General features: G+C 35.2%; 1 long non-coding RNA gene across 1 annotated transcript; it reads right to left on the bottom strand.

Annotated features, from left to right (window-relative positions):
* Positions 1-3249: 3249 nt before the first annotated feature.
* Positions 3250-14842, bottom strand: LOC119084074. Its single transcript, XR_005088993.1, has 3 exons — positions 14831-14842; positions 11367-11377; positions 3250-3312 (listed from the first exon to the last, which is right to left on the bottom strand). It is a non-coding gene; the product is annotated as an uncharacterized LOC119084074 (long non-coding RNA).
* Between the last annotated feature and the right edge of the window lie 1929 nt (positions 14843-16771).

The raw sequence follows: 16771 nt of genomic DNA, 5'->3' as shown, positions 1-16771 counted from the left end.
ACTGCAACAAAATAACGAGAACACAGAAGAAAAGAAGCAAAAACGCAATTTCTTTTCAACGATAAGGAGTTTGCTCGTTTGATTAGTTTCATTTTAAGTTGCGTGTGTTGTCGTTTTTATATTTTTATTTGATGATGATTGAACGGCCTCTTACTCAGTTAACATTAATGCCCCTTAAGTGATGAGAAGATTTTTTTTATTTTATTTTTCGCCAAGTAATTGCAGCTCCCAGACTCAGGCCAACTTTGCAATGATGGTGCCAATTTAGGTGGTTTGTTTTGCTACATTTAAAAATTTAAAAAAAAATGTTTAATGAAGCAACGGCGACAATAGGAAGACTTTTTTTTTGAATACCTATTGAGAAGAAAGTAAAAAAGCTATCTATTCCTCTACTGAGGAGACAGAACAAAACTCTTCTACAAGTAATTCTCCGTAAAACTCTACAGAACTGCTTTTGCCAATCACTAAAATTGACTGAAAACCTTTTTTAGAGTATTCACACCGAGCCGATGAACCAAATTTTACCGGCGCACATATCTAAATGGAGTCATTTCAGAGAAATGTTAACAGATGGCGTTGCTGTCGCCTCACCGGATAGGATACCATTAATATTGCTGAAAGACTTGAATGCCTTGAATGTCTCAAAACGCAAATTATGTACCAAAATGTCGTCTAATTTTGCGTTTACGGATTTTAGCCCACAAGACAGTCAGAATCAAGGTACATAAATCACTGATGGTAATGCAAACCCACAAAAGCACACGGAACCCAAATTTCGGTTGAATTCCTGCGCAAAGCTAACTTCATTGTAGCACGTACGATTTCAATTAAATTTTTGGAGTGTTGGAATACTTTCCCAACATTTATGCTATACTAATCATAAACCACATTTCATCAATTCTATAGAAATCGTTAGAGCTACACCAAAGGCAATACGAAGCGACACTGCGCTCAAACTGATCCGAAACTTGGGTTCCATATTTGTTGTGACCCGCTGGAGGTTTGCATTGCTATCAGTGTTTATATACTTTGGTCAGAATTTCAGTCATCACAGCTGTTTCGTTAGTGTTATCAACGTAGCATGAGTGATCATAGTGACAGCTGCAGAAAGTATCCTATTTTACAAAAAATGTTTTTACAATGTCTTACGTTTGTATGATCCACTGTCCAGTTTAAGTACTCTATTTAGAGTAAAACTAATGCTTTTTCAGAGCCCATTCTTGAGTTTGAAAGATGTTTCATCCTATTCATTGTAAGTGCAAAAAATCGTAAAGTTAGTGAAATGGAATTCGTTATTTTCAAACCACGATCCAGCATAATCTGAATAACTGAATGTTTCTTTACATCTAAGGGAAAAGACATCCCACTTTGTACTAGCTCGTATTCGAATATCACTCTTGAGTCTCATTGCAATCCGATAATATGTTTGATTGACATATAAGAAGTGGATGGATGTGTTCTTTTCCATAAAATCTCAATCGCAATATAAAGCAAAAATAACGCTTGTCCGGCCTTCAAACTAAACTCGAATCAATATAGTTCCCATAATATCGAATATTCCAAATTCGTAATCGTCTATCCACTCACCAAATGTCAGCTCTCATGTTCTCCATTATTATTTTTCTGAATGCTAAACGACCAAAATATCACATCCAAAACGAACATAAAACGTAATTTATGCAACGCTTTCGGATCCAAAGTATTGCCAATAAAAAACACTAGTTCCTTTTTGGGATGACGAGCATCGGGCAGGGCCAGTATAATTTAAAAATTGAATATGAAAAAAAAATGGCAACACAAAAAATAGATATGACCCGGTCATCGAGCAGAGACCAAGTTATTTTACATAGAGATGAGGAAAGTCAAGCGAATATTTTAAAATTCAAATGAGTAGTAGAACGTTCATCGGTACTGCGATATACAACGGAGATAGTTATAGAACGCTGTGGATGTACGTTGTATATAAAAGAGTCATTAAGAAAGACGAGAAAAAAATAAAACGGACGAAAGGTTAAATTTAATAGGTTTTTATGTGCATGTGAAGATGAAAAGTGGTTTGATGTTGAGCACTTTAGAAGAGATTTAGTACACGAAAGGGGTATTTGATGTATTCGAGATGTAGGAATTTCATTATGTTTGTCCTAAATGACGATGCCATAACTTACAAAGTAATAGTTAGTCTAAGTTCCTTTGTCAGCTACACAATGTATGGGATATTGATTCATTCCAGTACATAATAATCAAACAAATTGATTGAATAATCGAATCTATGTGTTTCCTAGAGTATCCATTTTCAATCATTACCACCTCGAACAATTTATTAACCGTTTATAACTGGCAAACTTACCACCCATAGACAAAATCTGAGACTTCTATAGTTGAAAGTGTTAGGTACCAAATCTTGTACTTCTTTAGTCGTATTGTAAATTCAATTGTCTGTAGTAGATGGCTACTTGTTTACATCAGGATTTTAGAGTGAACTTCTTTGATACTGTGGTAGAGCATAGCACTGCTCCTAGCATGAACAAAGAAAATAATTGGATTCTGATGAATTAAAACCGGCGCTGCATTTCCCTCGTTACGAATGTTAACGCTAGGAGGAGTGCTATGGGCAAAGCATAAAATAGCGGACCTTAGTGGAACTGTCAACTTCTAAGACACTTACAAGAGAATCTCACTCGGCTTTGTGTTTTTGTCAAGTTAGATTCTTCTAATAAAAAAGTCACTTTGCGAAGTGATCTATTACTCTTTTCACAGCGCACGCGAGATGAAACTTCTGTAGTCTTTGTTGTGAAAAACGTTGTGTTAACCTCAAGAGCCAAGTTGAAAATTTCATTTTTTTTCGGTTGAATTATGGTCTTCCGTACGATCTAGCCACAAACAACCACCTCGAACTGAAATTTCCAACTTTCTTTTTCGCTAGGTTAGCAAATAACTATTAAATGTTGTTGGCTACAGACAGAAAACTAACTGAACTTAAACACGTCATTGAGTGAATGTTACTATGAAATGTTGTTTGTTATTGTCTAACAAAATATGAAGATTTTGATCAGTTGATTTTAGCCATTAAATTTAGTGACTATTTCAACATATCAAGCTCCGATCAAATTTTCCAGTCGCTTACACCATTATATTTCGTTCACTAAATATTTTGCTATATTGTGATGGTATTTGAACTAATAATTATTTCAACCAGGAGCACACTGGCTCCACACACACACAAAATCTTAGTAAATATGACCAGTTCAGACTGCTATCTTCTGTTATCGACAATGACTTCAGAAATAAACCACAAGCACTGACTAATGCGGTCTTATTTAGCCAAATTATCCGAATGTTCAGAAAATTCGAAGTAAAAGATTTGTAAGCAATAAATTGAAAATAGTCATATTAGTTGAAATAATATATCCGAGATAGTAAAACTGGCTTACTTACTTGCTGTCTGTGGTTAATACAACATCGTACCGCCTAATTTGAATGTCTAAGTTATGTATTTTGTCAGTTTATTTAGTCACTACATAGACTACGATTACTTCAAAAATTTACTTAATTAGTCAGTTGTTTGGAGTGTCAGATACTACAGAACAGAGTTATCAACTAAAAATCATGACGTTCTGTGCAACCGTTAACTGAAAATCAAACTACACAAACGACCTCCATCCAGTTTTATTCCCTTTATGTTTCTCGTAAATTATAAATTGCACCGAGAATTACACTTTAAAATTTTACAATCAAAATTTTCAATATACAAAATATCAAACAAGTCATGTTCGCATCTCCATATGGTATTTGTCAGTGCATATATATAAGATTGTGCAGTCGTAAAATTTTTATATATACCGTGCACATAAATACACAGCAAAATATGAATTGGCACATTAAACACAAGTTCGACGACCGACTATTAAATTGCACTCTATGATGGCCGCCGCGCGCTATTTACACAGTCATAGTGTAAAAATATATTTGTGTAAAAACGTTTTCTTTTTTTTCTTCTTCGTGTAAAAGTATCGTATAATATCAATGTGTTTATTCTCCATCGAACGGCACAAACACACAAATGATTGGAGAAAATTGTGTGCATTTTATTGGGTAGGGAACTTTGCTCAGATGCATCTGCTAGACTTGTAGAAAAACGAGAAAAAAAAACTATTCACACAAATGACGTAATCTAATGATGTTTTCGTAAAAATATGTTACATTTAAAGGAATCACTATAGAAACGGTATGCATTGCTTCATTCCATATTAGATTGTAATCATCATAGAAATGTGTTTAGGTATGTGTGTGTTGAGGGAAAATAGACTAGTGGAATGAAATTTGGAATAAGATTTCCTTCACTAACATACAGCTAGCAGCTAGCATAGCAAGGAACATGTTACTACTGAAGTAGTAGATTTGGTTTCAATCTCAAAACACAGATCTGTTGATTCTTTGTTTCCATTCCCGGTCATCTCATGTTAATCATGGCAGCCTTCCTGTTGCCGATAGGAGATATAAGATTTGTCAGGTCCTATTGCAGCAATTTCCGAAGGAACCACCTCGTAGTCTCCGAGCATCCTGTGTAGTTGAAGAAATTTAGGGCAATCATATATCAAGTCTGCACCAGTTTCTTCTTCTAGATCGCAGGAACATCTCGGAGTGTCCGAAAGCCTCAACTTATTCATGTGCCGATCTCTCCCAGGTGTAAGGAATTGCCTAGTCCCGTTTCGGGAGCATACACTCCAGCTCCTGTTCCGTTTGGAGTTTTTGAATCGTCAGTGAATCTGACTTTACTTCTCCTTGATAGGCCAGTAGGCCAGCCGTTAAGCCAGTCTGCTAAGAAGGTAGCGTCGAATCGCTTCGTGAAGTCAGTCACTGGCGTCATCCGGTCTCTGGGCATACCGAAAACTGGGCTGTCTACCACGTCATATATTTTCCCGTGCCTTGACCGGAAAAACAAAAGAAGTAACAGACGCGATCGTTGTACAATGTACATGGCGACGCATTAAGTTACTAGATTCAAAGATCCCAAACTTTGCCAGTTCGTTGTGAGTATCTCAAACACTCGTGAAAGTGTTCATAATGCTGAAGCAAAATTCGGATCAAATTTGCTTGCCCTTGCCTGTATCGAAATACTAAAAATTTTAAAATTGGCTGGTTTGAGATTTCGGCTCCTAAACATTTTTAAAAAGTGAGAAAGGCATTTTTGGGCAGTCTCTTAGATCTATAAACTATGATGACGACGACATCGTACATCTAATGTCATCTTGCATAATTTAACAGTACAAGCGAGGGTAGAAGCCATCTACTTCCATCGTCGTTTATATTTTAATTGTCTACTTTTATTCAGTTAACCTTGTAGAATAGAACGGCATCCGTATAACAGAAATATCAAGTAAATTTTTAATTTCATTTTGTTTCTTTACACGTGCAACATGATTGAAGAGAACATAGGCAGGAGGATATTAATTAGTTGTTTTGCCTTATATGCGGATGTCGGACTACACCTAACATAAAATCTATACGATACAGGCTTTTTACATTACACAGAGTACATAATAGTCTACAATGCTGGAGAAAAATACAGAAACGTGGCACAGTTCTTAACAAAATATCTTGGTAAATTATTGATTCGGTGTAAACACGACTATTGTATCTGGAAAGACATAGCAGATATTATATACTACATGTCAATGTGAGCAGAGGAGAGCATGCTATATAACTTTTAACAAATCGTAAACATAGCGCAAAAATCCATTATTATTATTTGGCCTCGCCATTTGGACGTTAAGTTGAGAAATAATCTGAGAAAATTATATAAATAAACATTGAAGTTGAGGCAAATATCGAAATTGTTTGAACAAGCTGTTAGGGTTTGTCGTGTGTGTTATTCATTTAAAGGCCACACACTCTTATTGTATTCGAGAGGAATGTTCTCCAAGGATAAACAGTTTCCACTAACGGTGCGTATGCCAGTCGGAGACTGTCTACAAAAGTTGACCAGACTTTTGTTTTTATTACTCCCCTTCTCGGCTGAAAATTCGCGTCCATTTTTGAACTATTGAAAATTACAGAAACAGCTCAGAATTGCCTGTCTCACTAGTGATTTCCTGAAAGCATGCTACGCCACACTTAGTTCAAAGTGATTGAGTTGCCGCATGATTGACTGAACCGAAGTCTAAAGTCTTTAAAATTTAGAAGAAATACCGTCTTAAATGGACAGTTCCTGGCTGTCACGTTCTTTGAGACCGTATTTTTTCTTGGCAAACACTTAAAAATACTTTGATCGATGGAAGTAATAGACACCCGATAATAATGCTGGTCCTGTGCTTGCCGTCTGTAACAAGTTAAGCTTTTTAATAAATACACAGCCTGATGCTGAGACACATTGGAAAACCAGTGGATGGTTTGTTGATTGTATACTGACAAACACACAGCTTCATGCTGAGACACGTTAAGATGAAAGTTGAAAAGCCTACATTAGGGCGGTCATTAAATTAACTGGACTTTTGACTATTTTTTTGCTGATGTCTTTTTCCAAAAAACCTTTTTGAAAAATGTAAAACAACACCAGCCATCATACATGGCACATTTTTGGTGGTTATTGTCGTCCTACACTTTTCAAAAAGGATTTTTGGAAAACGATACAGTTAAAGGCAATAAAATTTCGGCATGAATTTGCTTCAGCTATTTTTCACAGTTCTACCACTACCATGCGCGTGCGTGTAGCAGCTTCAACTGTATATATGTGTAGCTGAAAAACAGCTGAAGCACTTTCATGTCGAAATCTTACGGCCTCTGACTGTATCAGCGAAAATCAAAGTTATATATCCAATCCATGCCTTTTAAATGCATGGCAGTAACCGAAAAGTTAAGACTTCTAGCGAAAACTTTGCCAATCATTCAGAAAGCACCACACTACGCACCGACAAAAAAGAGTCGAAAATCTTACCTGTCGCAGGTAACTTTGTCTCCAGGTAACCTACAATAATACATGCCACAGCTGTAGCTCTCCATTCAAAATACACAGCTGTAGCAGATACATAGATTACCTGGAGACAGAGATACCTACAACATGTAAAATTTTCAACTCTTTTTTGTCAGTGCACTCCATATCGTGGTATATAATTTGAGCTGAAGGACGTTCAATGAAAGTTACTGTAACAGTGGGTGGCGCAGTTTGACTGGATCACCGCAGAAACTTTTCATTAGTCACGATTACATCCGTATCACTTAATTCTTTTAATTTTCATTCGCCAGGTCACAAAGTGCACAGTACCGAGCACACTCAACACCAAACGTCAGTTCCTTACCTGATTGCTTATTTGTCATCTAATTCATTGTATTGCCTTCAGTCTGCAGATACCCATATAACGTAGAACAGCAGTCTTTAGCCGCATTTATATTTAAACTCTTAGTTTGTACACATACCATCTACGCATATGTATACCATCTTGATCATTAGGTACGTACGGGATCGATCCATCTATGTTACGAAATTATATATTCTTTTTATCGTTGTTATATGTCGTGAATATATCAAAATTCCATAAATAAAACTTGAATTACCCGTTTACGATTTTTGTATTGATCTTATATGTATCCACTTGATTTTTATAATTTCCACGGTCGAATTGAACGTAAGATGATAAGCATTTTCAAGATATTAAATGTAACGAAACCACAAAAACCATAAAAAAAAGTCAGATTTTATATTCATCGAATCTCGTTTGATGTACTTTTTTTTCAAGAATCTCTTGTAAGAGGACATTTTATAAAATTACGCTGATCGTCCAGTGGAAGAAATACCGGACTGGCTTTTTAAGAAATGGCGACTCTTTCATCATTTTTATTTACTTTGAATGCCGCATCGTTACTTCTTGTATAAGTAACGACTAGATACTTCACATTCTCTGTTGGTCTAGAGTACAGCTTCTAGTCATTCAGATTTTAGATATAATTTTACGAGAGAAATTTATTGCTCATAAAAATTAATTTTAGACTGAATTAACTAGCTACGTTTCGTTTAACTAAAGAAGTAAAAGATTTGGTGTGCATCAGTTAACGATACTTTAAAGAAAGGAATGAACAGATTTAATAGCTTTATGACGATACTCTTACCATTTATTTAAAGTTAAACAAATATGCAGCACGTGTCCCATCCAGAAAAGAACTATCGTCTAAGATTGTGTGGGAGTTTTATGCCATCTGACGCGATACATATCTTCAACTTTCCGAGAAAAGAAAAAAACTATTTGTCAATCCACGTGAGATGTAAATATAATATCATCAACAAGGCAATTTTGTGTCGAATATTTTGTTCTTTATTAAGAAACTTGAGTCAATGTAACCGCAAAATAGTTATTTATACAACAAGAATCGTCTTCAGGTATATTATCCGAGGTTGACAAGACATTGTGTGCGATAATATACCAGCATACGATTCGTCTTGCAAACAACGTTTTATGCAATTTCGAGGCGGAATGAACTTTCTCTATGCCAAAACATGGACACATATATTATCAAACAAACACCATATTGCCTGGCCACTGTTGCAATCCTGAGAGACTTTGGTGCAATGCAAATATTAACAACAACAAAGTCAGTTAACATCTGCCATGTCTCAACAGGCAGTGGCAAAAATATTCCCATTGTAAGGAGACTAGTATTTACTTTATACACGGATATGTTAAGCGAATCATGATACAAATGAAATTGTATTTGAATTGCACTAAAATCTCTCAGGATTTCGCCTATGTCGCCTATGTGAGAGAGGTTTTGTTGTGTATTTCAATGAACGTCCCACATAGTGTAGATAAAATGAGTTCTATCGTTAATAAACATGGTAACGATTCCTGGCTGAAGAAAAATTAGTTAATGTGTTATTGAGCGTAAGTTCAGTCTAAATACATTAGGGTTTCTACTCTCAGCATTTTAGAGTGTGAAAAAAAAATTATCACACTAGTGCAATAAAGTTTTTTTTTGCACTTTAAAACTACGTGCAATAATCTTCTTCGTAACGTTATTAAAAACAGGCAAGAAACAGTTCAATTCCGTCCCGGAATTGCATAAGCCATATTAAAATTCAGACTTTATTCATTCAATCATGATGAATGCGTAATACGTATTTTAATAGACATTCGCAATTACAATGTAGATTATGTAAAATGATGCCTGCGGTGCTCCTATTCTGATTACCACAAACATTATAAAAACAATCATTAGATTTTTAATAATATCAAATGACTCTCAATACGTCTGCAGTATTAGTTGTCACTACATATTACGTCTACAATGGGGGATAGAATTTTTGACTAGTATTTTACATGACATAAAGAGATGAAAAGTAGAGCTTTGACGGTAAATCAACAGAAAGGCGGGGAGAAAAACACAGTTTTTGATCACTATAAAGTATACATTAACCTGTTACGGACGGCTGTCATCTGTTATCGACAACGACATCAATAATTAATTACAAGGTCTGACTAATAAGGCCTTATATAGCAAAAACCATGTTCAAAAGTTTTGAATCAAAACAAATGAAGTAAAAGATTTGACATATTAAAAAACTTATACGACTCTGGTAATTACATATACATCCGTTGGTTCACAATGTATAACACTGACAAAAAAGTTTCGAAAAACTCACCTGTCGCAGGTAACTTCGTCTCCAGGTAATCTACATTCTACATCTACATCTGACGCAGCTATATTTTTTGTATGGGGCGCTACAGCTGTGGAAGCTATTGTAGATTACCTGGAGACAAAGTTACCTGCAACAGCTGAGTTTTTCGAAAAAAATTTGATAGTGAATATTATGACGAAATGTACAAGAAATGTAATAGAAGTCTAGGAATTACTAGTCGCCTAGTCGGTTGGCCTGTAGAGGCGCCACATTTTTTATAGTACTTCAATCTCACTGGACTATTTTTGCGTGTAACAACTTCACATTGATTCATTCCCATGAAATGTCACATCAGTGAAGTTTGTTCATGAAAAAATAATTCAGTGACAGCAGGTTTTTACAAAGAAAAGTACTAAATTGTAATAGATTTCAGAGCTCAATTTTTTGTGAACTAACTCCACTGCTATGACATTTCATGGATAATTTTACCAGAGTGAAGTTATTTCACCAGAAATATAGTGCAAAGAATGAAGTACTGAAAAGAAAAATTGTCTTGCCTCTGCACGAATTATACAATTGACGTATCCGCCTGCAATGTCAATGTGTAAAACATAAATTATTTCGGAGAAAAATTTCTTAGGCACGTCCTTCAGCATTTTTTTTTACAACCGTAACAAAATATCTTTCGCATACAACTTTCATGGATCCCGCCACACACAGCAGCTATGTCGGAAAATATTCCGGCTAGTCAACATAGCTGAAATGAAATATTAAAAACGAATTAAATTTTCCGAAACATTCTTGTTACACCCAAAGAATTTCAAAAATTTTATACTACATACCCAGTCGGTCATTTATCATTCACGAAGCAATTATTATAAGAATGTTGTACGTACATACTAAAGGTACACTGTTCTTTCGCCCAAGAAACGTTAGGAAACATTTCTCCGTGCTGGTCCAACAGTGTAACCGGAAAATGTGGTTCCATCGATTTTCCTTTAATATCCTTTGTTACATAAAATACACATTTTTCATGTATATTTCGCAGTGAGTTATGTGAAAATGTTATGTACGAAACGATAGCATTTAAAAAAATATGTTGAATGCTGTAGTGGATGGGGAGCTATTTTGATATAATACCCATAGACATGCTGGTGCAGATAGTGCAAAAGGGGGTGTGGAGATGAGAACTATATAAGGCATGACGGTCTCCGCAATGATATTGTGTATGGAAACTGGTTAGATATCGTCATAACAACTTAAAATCTAGTTGTATATCCAGCACGGAGTGGGGTTTTTTTCCATGTTACCCAAGAGAGCTGCATCAGATTGTTTTTATGCGAAGTAAACGCTTTGAATGAAACCAGAAACTGCTGTGAGATAAACAGTATATTTCTTCGACTCACACCCCCACAGTCTGTGTGGCATTAAATCTTTATCGTATTGCCATATACCTGAGTGCAGAAAACATCTCAAAATTACGTTATTTTCCTCAGACGCATAGATACAGAGAATTGCACACAGCATGGAAGCATGTGATTATACGTAATGCTATTTCGATAACCTAGTATAAACGATGGGGTTTTAGACTTATTTTCTGTGTATTCACATGACATTCTACAAAACGTAACGTGTTGTTGTCCCAGTCTGCTTTGTAACTTCTATTATATTCGTTCCTTAAACAACAAGCAAATATGAATCTACCCCACAGTACCCAAACCGTTAAGATTAAAATGAAACATAATACGATTTATGTAACCATCTTACGGTCTTACAGCTTTAAAATGCTGCAATGGCATTATTATCACAGCACATCGCATTGAAAGAAACATTGTGGGTACATTTTGTATTTTTCGGTATTGAATTTTATGCAATTATAATGTATACGACACGACGACGATATAAGTAATACAATGTGCATTTTGAGAAAGTCTCTGATTCTCTTATACTCTACCTACCTACACCATTATGTAAGTTGTTTTTCCGCCAAGAGACGTTTCATGCATATATAAATTACTATAGAGCGCTAAGCGTAAGAACTATAAACAGATTTGAAGCGAAATGTGTAGACTCTTAAATACAAGAACAGAACATAAATTTATGACTTTGCGTGCCAACAAGCAATTTTTGAATATTCATGCCAAACTCATAAAAAAACACCGAGCGAGAGAAAAGAACGAACAAAAAACAACGGCAACGAAAATTCGAACCAAAGAATGATTTTGCTGTTGGAGTTAAAATGAAAATAAAAAAAAAATGAAAATTTTTGTGTGAGAAAAATGCGCTTGCCAAATATATAATGTACGAATGCATGAAGTGGTGAGATGATATTGCGAGTTTTAATAGAACGAAAAACGAATTATGGGTTTTTGTGTGAATTGCTGTTGTCATTGTTATGAAATCCGAAAGCAATTTTCTTCACATTTCTGTTGAAAAAATTTCATTGAAAATGTGAGCTTAGCATGGAATGGAAAGAGTACAAGTAATTCGCATGAAAATGGATTTAGACATTATTTACAGAAGAATATGTCGAAAAGTATCTTATTACGGACGGCTGTTGTTATTGTGACTTGTCAACTTTAGGCACACCGGAAAGTGCTAAGGGGGTAGAGGAATACCTCCAAATAAATTTCTAAAAATCGAAAGTCAAATTTTTGATTTTTAGAAATTTATTTGGAGGTATTCCTCGACCCCCTTAGCACTTTCCGGCGTGTCTAAAGTTCCTGCTCGAGCATTATCCCCTACGTGTTAATCTGTTGAAAATACTTAGATCAAAAAAAAGTATCAGACTTGACAGCTGTACCGGTCGCCTGTAAATTGTTAAAAGTGGCAAAAATATCGACAGTTTCGACCGGAGTGAATGGACATCTATGAAGTTATGGAATAGGATAATAACAATTCATCGAACGAATTCGTGACTTACACCGTCTGTGTGCAGTGTTGTTTGAGCCAGTTTTATTCCATCCAAAAATGAGTGCAAAATAAGTTTTCCTCAACTCAGTATTACACTCGGTGGCATTAACAACTACTTGAAGATTGAAGATTCTTGTTTCATAATACTTATTTATGACATCGAGTGCGAAGTACTTTATTAGGCTCTAAATGTGTAATTATGACACGATTCTACAGACCGTGTGTCATATCCACATCATGAGCCTAATAACGTACTTAGTACCGAGAGTCATACAACGTTTTATGCCACGATGTTTGCAAATTTTGCTTATTATGATGCCACAGCGAGAAAATAGTCATTTTCTCAACTCATTCGAAACTTTGAAAGTCTTCCTAGAGAAACGCTATATTCCGCGACGAATTCTTTATAACTTTTAGCTTTAGAAATACTAGAATCGAATTTGAAATAATAATTTTGATGTGCCCGGGTGAGACACGAACTCACAACCTTCAACTAAAGCTGAAAGTTTGAAAGTCTTTGTTGTGAAAAAGGTTGCGTTTACCTCGGGAAAATTTTTTCATTTTCTCGGGTCACCCGAGGACCTGTGGCACAAACAAAATCGAAACGCAGCTTCCACTCAGTGAACAAATGCCTATTTCTTCCCGAGAACCATTGAAAGTTTCTGGGGAGTCAAAGAAAATTGACTTTACGGCTCATACATTTCGCAGTGGTGGGCGAAGGCTACATGTCCAGGAAACATTTTCCGGAAACTTTGGTTTGTAGGCTCAGCCAAAATTTCCATACCTAACTCGGCACTATAGAGTTATACATATAGTGTAAAGCTATGCATAGGACTTATAGCTGTTGTTTGGGCTACAGATTCGGTCTAATTGAATTGTTGTTCTAAGGTTAAGGGGCTAGTTAACAGACCCCTTTGTTTTATATTTAGTTGGAAATAATAGAATTCGAACGTCTCATGACAAAATAATACAAATTGTCCAATTTATGTAATTTTCGTCAGAATACACGCCACAACCAAAGGTGAAATACAAATTTCCACATCCCAAAAAAATCCCATTTTTTCTAACAAAATACGTCGAATTTAACGTAAAACCGTAAATTTACATCGAAAAGTCATGAAGAATTCTCTCGTTTTTATTATATTTATAATAAAATATTAAATTATTTCTGCCGCCAGGCAGTTTTGTAATCAAACGAATATATTTTCTAGACTACCAATGTATAACCTATGTTCTGTGTTTCCTCAATCTACCTATCTCAAATGGAAAAGAAAAAAAAAGTTTTTTTTTGTTACTTTAGAACATGCATGAACAATGAGCAAATGTACAGATAAAAACGTGTTTTGAAACGTGGCAACAACGAAATATAACCCCGGCTGGCAGGCAGCTTCATATATTTTTTGTATACACATATATAGCATTATACTTCAATATCTCTTGCATGATGAGATTATATATATGTGACATATATATAGAGGATGTTTTATGTTGGTAAGAGAAGTATGAGATATGTATATATACGATGCGAGAAGCGAAATATTACCTACTCTATACCTCCATCGATTTAGTTTTCAAAGTCCCCGTTATGGGCTTATTCTGTTGTTGTGATGTTCTTTTCTTTTTAAAGAGGCGAATGGATAAAATATTTTCAGAATTGGAAATTGGAATTCTGAACATTGTTTTCGAAATTGACAATTTTGTCTCCTTATTATTCGTTACGATAGATTGAACTCGATGGCAAACAGTTTTTTACACAACTAGGGAGGAAGAGTAACAAGAAGCATAGCACTGCTCCTAGCTGACTCGTGTGTCAGACGTCAAAAAGATTCTTTCTAAGTTCTGATAGATGTATGTGTGTACACTTGCGTGTGTTGTGTGATCGTATTCTGATCAAGGATGAAAACTTTGGCGAGATCGCGCAGATTCACACTGAGCGAAATTTCTTACATGCCAGGCGTATGTCATTCGTGCCCCCTGTTAAAAAGTGTGGTAAAGTAGTTATACAGCGGGCTCGAATATAATACGTGCGAGACGTATTTCGCTTTGACAGAGATTTAAAAATATGAATTTTATTGAATTTACCTACGATTTACACCATATTAACCAGTTTATAGTAGTTGTTATACATTTTAGCAGTTATTGGTAACAAATACTTTAAATTAAAAATTGACTTCTTTGGGAGTTGAACCGGAGACATCTCGATCATGAGCCAACGATCTTTCTAATGTTGCAGTGCAGTTGTGGTGGTTGACATTTCTTATTGTTGAAGCGTACTTTGAAAGCCATAAACGTGTGTGGCGTATAAGTTACACAGAGCATGTTATAATGTAACGCACAATAATGGTGATATGTCGGTTTTTAACATAACTGAATTTAAGTTCATAAAGCACGCGTAATTAGCTTCGACTTGATGGCAATATAGTTGTGGACTTGGATTATCAAAATACTGGATAATCAATTATAGATAAATTCAACTTAAACAACTTTCTGATATGATTACGAAATGAAATTACTTAATAAAAAATGAAAGTATTTTGACGAGAATTTTTCTGATTTACTATAACTACAACGTGTTGAGAAATATAAATATGATACAAATCCAATGTCTAAGACTAACATCCACTATATACGTTTAACATACGTGATGTGCGTTTAACTTCCGTCCCACTCGTAAGTTATTCATATTCCACGTATATCACCACAATACGTCACGCATGAATATTAAAATCTGACAATCGAAATACGTAACTACGCTTTCAACGTGTTCCACGTATAAAAAATATTGTCCGTGTATCACATACGTTAATGAAGTATATTCCGACTTCCCGACGAATTTTACACATACCCGGTGTATTGTATGAATTTTCTTTTTCTGGTTGCAGGCACGCGAGTAACACATCATACTTGACGATAATATAGCGGTTTTTCATACAAAAAAATTCACCTTCAGTGATGGAAGTGGTGTATCTAATAAAATGTCGATCTGTATGACCGCCCCAACACTAAACAACCTTGATTCTAACACCATCAGCCTCCAAATATTTTCTATGTTAATTCTAGAAGAAGCGCTCTGCAGGAAGTCACTGCAAGACTTTTTTGGATGATTTTTTAGTTACATTATTTTAGTATTTGCTACGACAGACAAAAAAAACTCTGCGAGACAAGCGCTCCTGCACCTGACAGTGACATCGACAGTGACTGCAAAATATAAGCGACGGGTACTGTCTAATAAAGTCTTATAAAGCAAAATGTACAGCAACGCAAACCTGATTTTTTACGCACGAGTGCGAATTTGAAAATCAATTTACACACTGCTTTGATCGCACTGCTGTACGTACATGAAAGAAAATTCTTTCACACAGTGGCTCTCAAGCGATTTTTTCTTTCAAAGGAGGAGCTTAGATATAGTGGGACTAATATGCCAGGCCAAGAATTTAGATGGCTCCAAATAAAGGACATCCACTCGCCACTCGTCAATTATGCCTCGCCATATTATAGGTAATAAAAAAAAATTTAGATGATGGTAAGGGAAACATGAACATTTATTCGTAACAATGAATTTTCCGCATGAAAAGCCATGTCTGGAAAATATGCCAACCTAATTGTCCACTTCGTTTGAATAATGTTAACGAAGTGAATGGCCGTCAAACAACTGACAAATGTACTTTCAGTTAATTGAATCGAAATGTTTGAATGGAACTACAACACACGTATCCAGCATCATGGTTCGTTGTTATTAATACCTATGATAAAAATGCATTCACCTCATGTTACATCAAAATTTCGCCTAATATACATCCTCATTTAAATTTAACTAGTTTATATTTACGACAAACAAAAGATATGTATTCCAGAGGTTACACATTATATAAACGAAAATTTATGTAGAGATAGCACCTCTATACAGCATTATAATCACATGTCTGTGAGACTACGGAGACTACCAATTTCCAGCATAAATAAACTGAACATGATACCAACATTGTTTCTCCGTAGTACACCAGGATAGTATAATACACAACACGAGAAAATAATATAACATTTGCGTAGATAATGTAAGTTTGTAATCATTTTATTTCGGTGTTGTATACACGTCGTACATGCATTTTTATGTAATTTATAGGTCCTATGTACCATCTCTATTGTATATAAATATAATACAAGAGAAAGAGTACATTAGTTCTACACAGAATTCAGATTCAAGTGCGTAGACAAATCAGAATTTGTATTTTGTACAATAATTGAAAGATT

This window comes from Bradysia coprophila, unplaced genomic scaffold (assembly GCF_014529535.1).
Source record: "Bradysia coprophila strain Holo2 unplaced genomic scaffold, BU_Bcop_v1 contig_732, whole genome shotgun sequence".
Taxonomy (NCBI): Eukaryota; Metazoa; Arthropoda; class Insecta; order Diptera; family Sciaridae; genus Bradysia; species Bradysia coprophila.
Note: the sequence above shows the minus strand (reverse complement) of the source record. Positions and strands in the feature narration are given on the sequence as shown.